General features: G+C 39.4%; 1 non-coding gene across 1 annotated transcript; it reads right to left on the reverse strand.

Annotated features, from left to right (window-relative positions):
• Positions 1 to 7,418: 7,418 nt before the first annotated feature.
• Trnad-guc (transfer RNA aspartic acid (anticodon GUC)) lies at positions 7,419 to 7,490 on the reverse strand. Its single transcript has one exon. It is a non-coding gene; the product is annotated as a tRNA-Asp (tRNA).
• Positions 7,491 to 12,874: the final 5,384 nt, after the last annotated feature.

Raw genomic sequence — 12,874 nt, forward strand, 5'->3', positions numbered from 1 at the left:
GTGTTTGAAAGTAGTGAAAGTATGAAATCTTATGGAACACGGGTCTTTCGATGGGATTACGTGTACGTTTGCGATGATTTTACTACTAGTCTATGTGAAATGCCCGCTGGAAGCAAAAAGGAGGCTAGTCACTCGGGCCTGTCAGGGATATATGCCAGATTTCTCGCTTCAGTAAAGTTAAAAGAAGAAATAAAAATACCGTTAACGTCTCCCCGGCGGGGAATCGAAGCCCGGTCTCCCGCGTGACAGGCGGGGATACTCACCACTATACTACCGAGGACTGACGAGAAACCGTCATCAATTTAGCACTTTAATTACAGATAATATATTCCGCTATGTCATTAACAGCTTGCACTTGTTTTCAGATATGAAGTTCAATTGTCTTAAATAAGTACGACTGCTGAATCTTACTGACCAATTTTTCCAGCAATCTCGCTTGCATTCGTTCTAATTCGATAGACGCGAAATATTATGATTCTCTCCACTTCCTAGTTCAGTCATCAATCTTGATGACTTGGCTTCGTCTGTGAGTAAAATGTGTGCGTTGGACAAACGCGATAGTGAATTTGAGACTTCGCGTTCGCTATTCGCTTCGCGTAATAAATGTAAGCATAACTTCCTTGAAGAAACGTTTTGTCTTTGTAAATTTTCCGCTTCCCTTTCTTAATATATACATAAGTGTTCTAAAACATTGACCGAAATTGACATGTTGTAGGATCATATTAAATATTATGCAAAGTACAACAGCTGAATTGTTTCAAGAGGCGAGGACTTCAGCTTTATGGAGACCAGTGTTTTGAATGTGTTTGAAAGTAGTGAAAGTATGAAATCTTATGGAACACGGGTCTTTCGATGGGATTACGTGTATGTTTGCGATGATTTTACTAGTAGTGTATGTGAAATGCCCGCTGGAAGAAAAAAGAGGCTAGTCACTCGGGCCTGTCAGGGATATATGCCAGATTTCTCGCTTCAGTAAAGTTAAAAGAAGAAATAAATATACCGTTAACATCTCCCCGGCGGGGAATCGAAGCCCGGTCTCCCGCGTGACAGGCGGGGATACTCACCACTATACTACGGAGGACTGACGAGAAACCGTCATCAATTTAGCACTTTCATTACAGATAATATATTCCGCTATGTCATTAACTGCTTGCACTTGTTTTTAGATATGAAGTTCAATTGTTTTAAATAAGTACGACTGCTGAATCTTACTGACAAATTTTTCCAGCAATCTCGCTTGCATTCGTTCTAATTCGATAGACGCGAAATATTATGATTCTCTCCACTTCCTACTTCAGTCCTCAATCTTGATGACTTGGCTTCGTCTGTGAGTAAAATGTGTGCGTTGGACAAACGCGATAGTGAATTTGAGACTTCGCGTTCGCTATTCGCTTCGCGTAATAAATGTAAGCATAACTTCCTTGAAGAAACGTTTTGTCTTTGTAAATCTTCCGCTTCCCTTTCTTAATATATACATAAGTGTTCTAAAACATTGACCGAAATTGACATGTTGTAGGATCATATTAAATATTATGCAAAGTACAACAGCTGAATTGTTTCAGGAGGCGAGGACTTCAGCTTTATGGAGACCAGTGTTTTGAATGTGTTTGAAAGTAGTGAAAGCATGAAATCTTATGGAACACGGGTCTTTCGATGGGATTACGTGTATGTTTGCGATGATTTTACTAGTAGTCTATGTGAAATGCCCGCTGGAAGCAAAAAGAGGCTAGTCACTCGGGCCTGTCAGGGATATATGCCAGATTTCTCGCTTCAGGAAAGTTAAAAGAAGAAATAAAGATACCGTTAACGTCTCCCCGGCGGGGAATCGAACCCCGGTCTCCCGCGTGACAGGTGGGGATACTCACCACTATACCACCGAGGACTGACTAGAAACCGTCATCAATTTAGCACTTTCATTACAGATAATATATTCCGCTATGTCATTAACTGCTTGCACTTGTTTTCAGATATGAAGTTCAATTGTCTTAAATAAGTACGACTGCTGAATCTTACTGACAAGTTTTTCTAGCAATCTCGCTTGCATTCGTTCTAATTCAATAGACACGAAATATTATGATTCTCTCCAATTCCTACTTCATTCATTAATCTTGATGACTTGGCTTCGTCTATGAGTAAAATGTGTGCGTTGGACAAACGCGATAGTGAATTTGAGACTTCGCGTTCGCTATTCGCTTCGCGTAATAAATGTAAGCATAACTTCCTTGAAGAAACGTTTTGTCTTTGTAAATTTTCCGCTTCCCTTTCCTAATATATGAATAAGTGTTCTAAAACATTGTCTGAAATTGACATGTTGTAGGATCATATTAAATATTATGCAAAGTACAACAGCTGAATTGTTTCAAGAGGCGAGGACTTCAGCTTTATGGAGACCAGTGTTTTGAATGTGTTTGAAAGTAGTGAAAGTATGAAATCTTATGGAACACGGGTCTTTCGATGGGATTACGTGTATGTTTGCGATGATTTTACTAGTAGTGTATGTGAAATGCCCGCTGGAAGAAAAAAGAGGCTAGTCACTCGGGCCTGTCAGGGATATATGCCAGATTTCTCGCTTCAGGAAAGTTAAAAGAAGAAATAAATATACCGTTAACATCTCCCCGGCGGGGAATCGAACCCCGGTCTCCCGCGTGACAGGCGGGGATACTCACCACTATACTACGGAGGACTGACGAGAAACCGTCATCAATTTAGCACTTTCATTACAGATAATATATTCCGCTATGTCATTAACTGCTTGCACTTGTTTTCAGATATGAAGTTCAATTGTCTTAAATAAGTACGACTGCTGAATCTTACTGACAAGTTTTTCTAGCAATCTCGCTTGCATTCGTTCTAATTCAATAGACACGAAATATTATGATTCTCTCCAATTCCTACTTCATTCATTAATCTTGATGACTTGGCTTCGTCTATGAGTAAAATGTGTGCGTTGGACAAACGCGATAGTGAATTTGAGACTTCGCGTTCGCTATTCGCTTCGCGTAATAAATGTAAGCATAACTTCCTTGAAGAAACGTTTTGTCTTTGTAAATTTTCCGCTTCCCTTTCTTAATATATACATAAGTGTTCTAAAACATTGACCGAAATTGACATGTAGTAGGATCATATTAAATATTATGCAAAGTACAACAGCTGAATTGTTTCAAGAGGCGAGGACTTCAGCTTTATGGTGACCAGAGTTTTGAATGTGTTTGAAAGTAGTGAAAGTATGAAATCTTATGGAACACGGGTCTTTCGATGGGATTACGTGTAGGTTTGCGATGATTTTACTAGTAGTCTATGTGAAATGCCCGCTGGAAGCAAAAAGGAGGCTAGTCACTCGGGCCTGTCAGGGATATATGCCAGATTTCTCGCTTCAGTAAAGTTAAAAGAAGAAATAAAAATACCGTTAACGTCTCCCCGGCGGGGAATCGAAGCCCGGTCTCCCGCGTGACAGGCGGGGATACTCACCACTATACTACCGTGGACTGACGAGAAACCGTCATCAATTTAGCACTTTCATTACAGATAATATATTCCGCTATGTCATTAACTGCTTGCACTTGTTTTCAGATATGAAGTTCAATTGTCTTAAATAAGTACGACTGCTGAATCTTACAGACCAATTTTTCCAGCAATCTCGCTTGCATTCGTTCTAATTCGATAGACGCGAAATATTATGATTCTCTCCACTTCCTAGTTCAGTCATCAATCTTGATGACTTGGCTTCGTCTGTGAGTAAAATGTGTGCGTTGGACAAACGCGATAGTGAATTTGAGACTTCGCGTTCGCTATTCGCTTCGCGTAATAAATGTAAGCATAACTTCCTTGAAGAAACGTTTTGTCTTTGTAAATTTTCCGCTTCCCTTTCTTAATATATACATAAGTGTTCTAAAACATTGACCGAAATTGACATGTTGTAGGATCATATTAAATATTATGCAAAGTACAACAGCTGAATTGTTTCAAGAGGCGAGGACTTCAGCTTTATGGAGACCAGTGTTTTGAATGTGTTTGAAAGTAGTGAAAGTATGAAATCTTATGGAACACGGGTCTTTCGATGGGATTACGTGTATGTTTGCGATGATTTTACTAGTAGTGTATGTGAAATGCCCGCTGGAAGAAAAAAGAGGCTAGTCACTCGGGCCTGTCAGGGATATATGCCAGATTTCTCGCTTCAGTAAAGTTAAAAGAAGAAATAAAAATATCATTAACGTCTCCCCGGCGGGGAATCGAAGCCCGGTCTCCCGCGTGACAGGCGGGGATACTCACCACTATACTACCGAGGACTGACGAGAAACCGTCATCAATTTAGCACTTTTATTACAGATAATATATTCCGCTATGTCATTAACTGCTTGCACTTGTTTTCAGATATGAAGTTCAATTGTTTTAAATAAGTACGACTGCTAAATCTTACTGACAAGTTTTTCTAGCAATCTCGCTTGCAATCGTTCTAATTCGATAGACGCGAAATATTATGATTCTCTCCACTTCCTACTTCAGTCCTCAATCTTGATGACTTGGCTTCGTCTGTGAGTAAAATGTGTGCGTTGGACAAACGCGATAGTGAATTTGAGACTTCGCGTTCGCTATTCGCTTCGCGTAATAAATGTAAGCATAACTTCCTTGAAGAAACGTTTTGTCTTTGTAAATCTTCCGCTTCCCTTTCTTAATATATACATAAGTGTTCTAAAACATTGACCGAAATTGACATGTTGTAGGATCATATTAAATATTATGCAAAGTACAACAGCTGAATTGTTTCAAGAGGCGAGGACTTCAACTTTATGGAGACCAGTGTTTTGAATGTGTTTGAAAGTAGTGAAAGCATGAAATCTTATGGAACACGGGTCTTTCGATGGGATTACGTGTATGTTTGCGATGATTTTACTAGTAGTCTATGTGAAATGCCCGCTGGAAGCAAAAAGAGGCTAGTCACTCGGGCCTGTCAGGGATATATGCCAGATTTCTCGCTTCAGGAAAGTTAAAAGAAGAAATAAAGATACCGTTAACGTCTCCCCGGCGGGGAATCGAACCCCGGTCTCCCGCGTGACAGGTGGGGATACTCACCACTATACCACCGAGGACTGACTAGAAACCGTCATCAATTTAGCACTTTCATTACAGATAATATATTCCGCTATGTCATTAACTGCTTGCACTTGTTTTCAGATATGAAGTTCAATTGTCTTAAATAAGTACGACTGCTGAATCTTACTGACAAGTTTTTCTAGCAATCTCGCTTGCATTCGTTCTAATTCAATAGACACGAAATATTATGATTCTCTCCAATTCCTACTTCATTCATTAATCTTGATGACTTGGCTTCGTCTATGAGTAAAATGTGTGCGTTGGACAAACGCGATAGTGAATTTGAGACTTCGCGTTCGCTATTCGCTTCGCGTAATAAATGTAAGCATAACTTCCTTGAAGAAACGTTTTGTCTTTGTAAATTTTCCGCTTCCCTTTCCTAATATATGAATAAGTGTTCTAAAACATTGTCTGAAATTGACATGTTGTAGGATCATATTAAATATTATGCAAAGTACAACAGCTGAATTGTTTCAAGAGGCGAGGACTTCAGCTTTATGGAGACCAGTGTTTTGAATGTGTTTGAAAGTAGTGAAAGTATGAAATCTTATGGAACACGGGTCTTTCGATGGGATTACGTGTATGTTTGCGATGATTTTACTAGTAGTGTATGTGAAATGCCCGCTGGAAGAAAAAAGAGGCTAGTCACTCGGGCCTGTCAGGGATATATGCCAGATTTCTCGCTTCAGGAAAGTTAAAAGAAGAAATAAATATACCGTTAACATCTCCCCGGCGGGGAATCGAACCCCGGTCTCCCGCGTGACAGGCGGGGATACTCACCACTATACTACGGAGGACTGACGAGAAACCGTCATCAATTTAGCACTTTCATTACAGATAATATATTCCGCTATGTCATTAACTGCTTGCACTTGTTTTCAGATATGAAGTTCAATTGTTTTAAATAAGTACGACTGCTAAATCTTACTGACAAGTTTTTCTAGCAATCTCGCTTGCAATCGTTCTAATTCGATAGACGCGAAATATTATGATTCTCTCCACTTCCTACTTCAGTCCTCAATCTTGATGACTTGGCTTCGTCTGTGAGTAAAATGTGTGCGTTGGACAAACGCGATAGTGAATTTGAGACTTCGCGTTCGCTATTCGCTTCGCGTAATAAATGTAAGCATAACTTCCTTGAAGAAACGTTTTGTCTTTGTAAATCTTCCGCTTCCCTTTCTTAATATATACATAAGTGTTCTAAAACATTGACCGAAATTGACATGTTGTAGGATCATATTAAATATTATGCAAAGTACAACAGCTGAATTGTTTCAAGAGGCGAGGACTTCAACTTTATGGAGACCAGTGTTTTGAATGTGTTTGAAAGTAGTGAAAGCATGAAATCTTATGGAACACGGGTCTTTCGATGGGATTACGTGTATGTTTGCGATGATTTTACTAGTAGTCTATGTGAAATGCCCGCTGGAAGCAAAAAGAGGCTAGTCACTCGGGCCTGTCAGGGATATATGCCAGATTTCTCGCTTCAGGAAAGTTAAAAGAAGAAATAAAAATACCGTTAACGTCTCCCCGGAGGGGAATCGAACCCCGGTCTCCCGCGTGACAAGCGGGGATACTCACCACTATACTACCGAGGACTGACTAGAAACCGTCATCAATTTAGCACTTTCATTACAGATAATATATTCCGCTATGTCATTAACTGCTTGCACTTGTTTTCAGATATGAAGTTCAATTGTTTTAAATAAGTACGACTGCTAAATCTTACTGACAAGTTTTTCTAGCAATCTCGCTTGCATTCGTTCTAATTCGATAGACGCGAAATATTATGATTCTCTCCACTTCCTACTTCAGTCCTCATTCTTGATGACTTGGCTTCGTCTGTGAGTAAAATGTGTGCGTTGGACAAACGCGATAGTGAATTTGAGACTTCGCGTTCGCTATTCGCTTCGCGTAATAAATGTAAGCATAACTTCCTTGAAGAAACGTTTTGTCTTTGTAAATCTTCCGCTTCCCTTTCTTAATATATACATAAGTGTTCTAAAACATTGACCGAAATTGACATGTTGTAGGATCATATTAAATATTATGCAAAGTACAACAGCTGAATTGTTTCAAGAGGCGAGGACTTCAGCTTTATGGAGACCAGTGTTTTGAATGTGTTTGAAAGTAGTGAAAGCATGAAATCTTATGGAACACGGGTCTTTCGATGGGATTACGTGTATGTTTGCGATGATTTTACTAGTAGTCTATGTGAAATGCCCGCTGGAAGCAAAAGGAGGTTAGTCACTCGGGCCTGTCAGGGATATATGCCAGATTTCTCGCTTCAGGAAAGTTAAAAGAAGAAATAAAAATACCGTTAACGTCTCCCCGGCGGGGAATCGAACCCCGGTCTCCCGCGTGACAGGCGGGGATACTCACCACTATACTACCGAGGACTGACGAGAAGCCGTCATCAATTTAGCACTTTTATTACAGATAATATATTCGGCTATGTCATTAACTGCTTGCACTTGTTTTCAGATATGAAGTTCAATTGTTTTAAATAAGTACGACTGCTAAATCTTACTGACAAGTTTTTCTAGCAATCTCGCTTGCATTCGTTCTAATTCGATAGACGCGAAATATTATGATTCTCTCCACTTCCTACTTCATTCATTAATCTTGATGACTTGGCTTCGTCTATGAGTAAAATGTGTGCGTTGGACAAACGCGATAGTGAATTTGAGACTTCGCGTTCGCTATTCGCTTCGCGTAATAAATGTAAGCATAACTTCCTTGAAGAAACGTTTTGTCTTTGTAAATTTTCCGCTTCCCTTTCCTAATATATGAATAAGTGTTCTAAAACATTGTCTGAAATTGACATGTAGGATCATATTAAATATTATGCAAAGTACAACAGCTGAATTGTTTGAAGAGGCGAGGACTTCAGCTTTATGGAGACCAGTGTTTTGAATGTGTTTGAAAGTAGTGAAAGTATGAAATCTTATGGAACACGGGTCTTTCGATGGGATTACGTGTATGTTTGCGATGATTTTACTAGTAGTGTATGTGAAATGCCCGCTGGAAGAAAAAAGAGGCTAGTCACTCGGGCCTGTCAGGGATATATGCCAGATTTCTCGCTTCAGTAAAGTTAAAAGAAGAAATAAATATACCGTTAACATCTCCCCGGCGGGGAATCGAACCCCGGTCTCCCGCGTGACAGGCGGGGATACTCACCACTATACTACGGAGGACTGACGAGAAACCGTCATCAATTTAGCACTTTCATTACAGATAATATATTCCGCTATGTCATTAACTGCTTGCACTTGTTTTTAGATATGAAGTTCAATTGTTTTAAATAAGTACGACTGCTGAATCTTACTGACAAATTTTTCCAGCAATCTCGCTTGCATTCGTTCTAATTCGATAGACGCGAAATATTATGATTCTCTCCATTTCCTACTTCAGTCATCAATCTTGATGACTTGGCTTCGTCTGTGAGTAAAATGTGTGCGTTGGACAAACGCGATAGTGAATTTGAGACTTCGCGTTCGCTATTCGCTTCGCGTAATAAATGTAAGCATAACTTCCTTGAAGAAACGTTTTGCCTTTGTAAATCTTCCGCTTCCTTTTCTTAATATATACATAAGTGTTCTAAAACATTGACCGAAATTGACATGTTGTAGGATCATATTAAAAATTATGCAAAGTACAACAGCTGAATTGTTTCAAGAGGCGAGGACTTCAGCTTTATGGAGACCAGTGTTTTGAATGTGTTTGAAAGTAGTGAAAGTATGAAATCTTATGGAACACGGGTCTTTCGATGGGATTACGTGTATGTTTGCGATGATTTTACTAGTAGTGTATGTGAAATGCCCGCTGGAAGAAAAAAGAGGCTAGTCACTCGGGCCTGTCAGGGATATATGCCAGATTTCTCGCTTCAGTAAAGTTAAAAGAAGAAATAAAAATATCATTAACGTCTCCCCGGCGGGGAATCGAAGCCCGTTCTCCCGCGTGACAGGCGGGGATACTCACCACTATACTACCGAGGACTGACGAGAAACCGTCATCAATTTAGCACTTTTATTACAGATAATATATTCCGCTATGTCATTAACTGCTTGCACTTGTTTTCAGATATGAAGTTCAATTGTTTTAAATAAGTACGACTGCTAAATCTTACTGACAAGTTTTTCTAGCAATCTCGCTTGCAATCGTTCTAATTCGATAGACGCGAAATATTATGATTCTCTCCACTTCCTACTTCAGTCCTCAATCTTGATGACTTGGCTTCGTCTGTGAGTAAAATGTGTGCGTTGGACAAACGCGATAGTGAATTTGAGACTTCGCGTTCGCTATTCGCTTCGCGTAATAAATGTAAGCATAACTTCCTTGACGAAAAGTTTTGTCTTTGTAAATCTTCCGCTTCCCTTTCTTAATATATACATAAGTGTTCTAAAACATTGACCGAAATTGACATGTTGTAGGATCATATTAAATATTATGCAAAGTACAACAGCTGAATTGTTTCAAGAGGCGAGGACTTCAGCTTTATGGAGACCAGTGTTTTGAATGTGTTTGAAAGTAGTGAAAGCATGAAATCTTATGGAACACGGGTCTTTCGATGGGATTACGTGTATGTTTGCGATGATTTTACTAGTAGTCTATGTGAAATGCCCGCTGGAAGCAAAAAGAGGCTAGTCACTCGGGCCTGTCAGGGATATATGCCAGTTTTCTCGCTTCAGGAAAGTTAAAAGAAGAAATAAAAATACCGTTAACGTCTCCCCGGAGAGGAATCGAACCCCGGTCTCCCGCGTGACAGGCGGGGATACTCACCACTATACTACCGAGGACTGACGAGAAACCGTCATCAATATTGCACGTTCATTACAGATAATATATTCCGCTATGTCATTAACTGCTTGCACTTGTTTTCAGATATGAAGTTCAATTGTTTTAAATAAGTACGACTGCTGAATCTTACTGACAAGTTTTTCTAGCAATCTCGCTTGCATTCGTTCTAATTCAATAGACACGAAATATTATGATTCTCTCCAATTCCTACTTCATTCATTAATCTTGATGACTTGGCTTCGTCTATGAGTAAAATGTGTGCGTTGGACAAACGCGATAGTGAATTTGAGACTTCGCGTTCGCTATTCGCTTCGCGTAATAAATGTAAGCATATCTTCCTTGAAGAAACGTTTTGTCTTTGTAAATTTTCCGCTTCCCTTTCTTAATATATACATAAGTGTTCTAAAACATTGACCGAAATTGACATGTTGTAGGATCATATTAAATATTATGCAAAGTACAACAGCTGAATTGTTTCAAGAGGCGAGGACTTCAGCTTTATGGAGACCAGTGTTTTGAATGTGTTTGAAAGTAGTGAAAGCATGAAATCTTATGGAACACGAGTCTTTCGATGGGATTACGTGTATGTTTGCGATGATTTTACTAGTAGTCTATGTGAAATGCCCGCTGGAAGCAAAAAGAGGCTAGTCACTCGGGCCTGTCAGGGATATATGCCAGATTTCTCGCTTCAGGAAAGTTAAAAGAAGAAATAAAAATACCGTTAACGTCTCCCTGGAGGGGAATCGAACAACGGTCTCCCGCGTGACAGGCGGGGATACTCACCACTATACCACCGAGGACTGACTAGAAACCATCATCAATTTAGCACTTTCATTACAGATAATATATTCCGCTATGTCATTAACTGCTTGCACTTGTTTTCAGATATGAAGTTCAATTGTCTTAAATAAGTACGACTGCTGAATCTTACTGACCAATTTTTCCAGCAATCTCGCTTGCATTCGTTCTAATTCGATAGACGCGAAATATTATGATTCTCTCCACTTCCTAGTTCAGTCATCAATCTTGATGACTTGGCTTCGTCTGTGAGTAAAATGTGCGCGTTGGACAAACGCGATAGTGAATTTGAGACTTCACGTTCGCTATTCGCTTCGCGTAATAAATGTAAGCATAACTTCCTTGAAGAAACGTTTTGCCTTTGTAAATCTTCCGCTTCCTTTTCTTAATATATACATAAGTGTTCTAAAACATTGACCGAAATTGACATGTTGTAGGATCATATTAAAAATTATGCAAAGTACAACAGCTGAATTGTTTCAAGAGGCGAGGACTTCAGCTTTATGGAGACCAGTGTTTTGAATGTGTTTGAAAGTAGTGAAAGTATGAAATCTTATGGAACACGGGTCTTTCGATGGGATTACGTGTATGTTTGCGATGATTTTACTAGTAGTGTATGTGAAATGCCCGCTGGAAGAAAAAAGAGGCTAGTCACTCGGGCCTGTCAGGGATATATGCCAGATTTCTCGCTTCAGTAAAGTTAAAAGAAGAAATAAAAATATCATTAACGTCTCCCCGGCGGGGAATCGAAGCCCGTTCTCCCGCGTGACAGGCGGGGATACTCACCACTATACTACCGAGGACTGACGAGAAACCGTCATCAATTTAGCACTTTTATTACAGATAATATATTCCGCTATGTCATTAACTGCTTGCACTTGTTTTCAGATATGAAGTTCAATTGTTTTAAATAAGTACGACTGCTAAATCTTACTGACAAGTTTTTCTAGCAATCTCGCTTGCAATCGTTCTAATTCGATAGACGCGAAATATTATGATTCTCTCCACTTCCTACTTCAGTCCTCAATCTTGATGACTTGGCTTCGTCTGTGAGTAAAATGTGTGCGTTGGACAAACGCGATAGTGAATTTGAGACTTCGCGTTCGCTATTCGCTTCGCGTAATAAATGTAAGCATAACTTCCTTGACGAAAAGTTTTGTCTTTGTAAATCTTCCGCTTCCCTTTCTTAATATATACATAAGTGTTCTAAAACATTGACCGAAATTGACATGTTGTAGGATCATATTAAATATTATGCAAAGTACAACAGCTGAATTGTTTCAAGAGGCGAGGACTTCAGCTTTATGGAGACCAGTGTTTTGAATGTGTTTGAAAGTAGTGAAAGCATGAAATCTTATGGAACACGGGTCTTTCGATGGGATTACGTGTATGTTTGCGATGATTTTACTAGTAGTCTATGTGAAATGCCCGCTGGAAGCAAAAAGAGGCTAGTCACTCGGGCCTGTCAGGGATATATGCCAGTTTTCTCGCTTCAGGAAAGTTAAAAGAAGAAATAAAAATACCGTTAACGTCTCCCCGGAGAGGAATCGAACCCCGGTCTCCCGCGTGACAGGCGGGGATACTCACCACTATACTACCGAGGACTGACGAGAAACCGTCATCAATATTGCACGTTCATTACAGATAATATATTCCGCTATGTCATTAACTGCTTGCACTTGTTTTCAGATATGAAGTTCAATTGTTTTAAATAAGTACGACTGCTGAATCTTACTGACAAGTTTTTCTAGCAATCTCGCTTGCATTCGTTCTAATTCAATAGACACGAAATATTATGATTCTCTCCAATTCCTACTTCATTCATTAATCTTGATGACTTGGCTTCGTCTATGAGTAAAATGTGTGCGTTGGACAAACGCGATAGTGAATTTGAGACTTCGCGTTCGCTATTCGCTTCGCGTAATAAATGTAAGCATATCTTCCTTGAAGAAACGTTTTGTCTTTGTAAATTTTCCGCTTCCCTTTCTTAATATATACATAAGTGTTCTAAAACATTGACCGAAATTGACATGTTGTAGGATCATATTAAATATTATGCAAAGTACAACAGCTGAATTGTTTCAAGAGGCGAGGACTTCAGCTTTATGGAGACCAGTGTTTTGAATGTGTTTGAAAGTAGTGAAAGCATGAAATCTTATGGAACACGAGTCTTTCGATGGGATTA

The sequence above is a fragment of the Octopus bimaculoides genome, chromosome 6, assembly GCF_046866305.1.
Source record: "Octopus bimaculoides isolate indiv1 chromosome 6, ASM4686630v1, whole genome shotgun sequence".
Taxonomy (NCBI): Eukaryota; Metazoa; Mollusca; class Cephalopoda; order Octopoda; family Octopodidae; genus Octopus; species Octopus bimaculoides.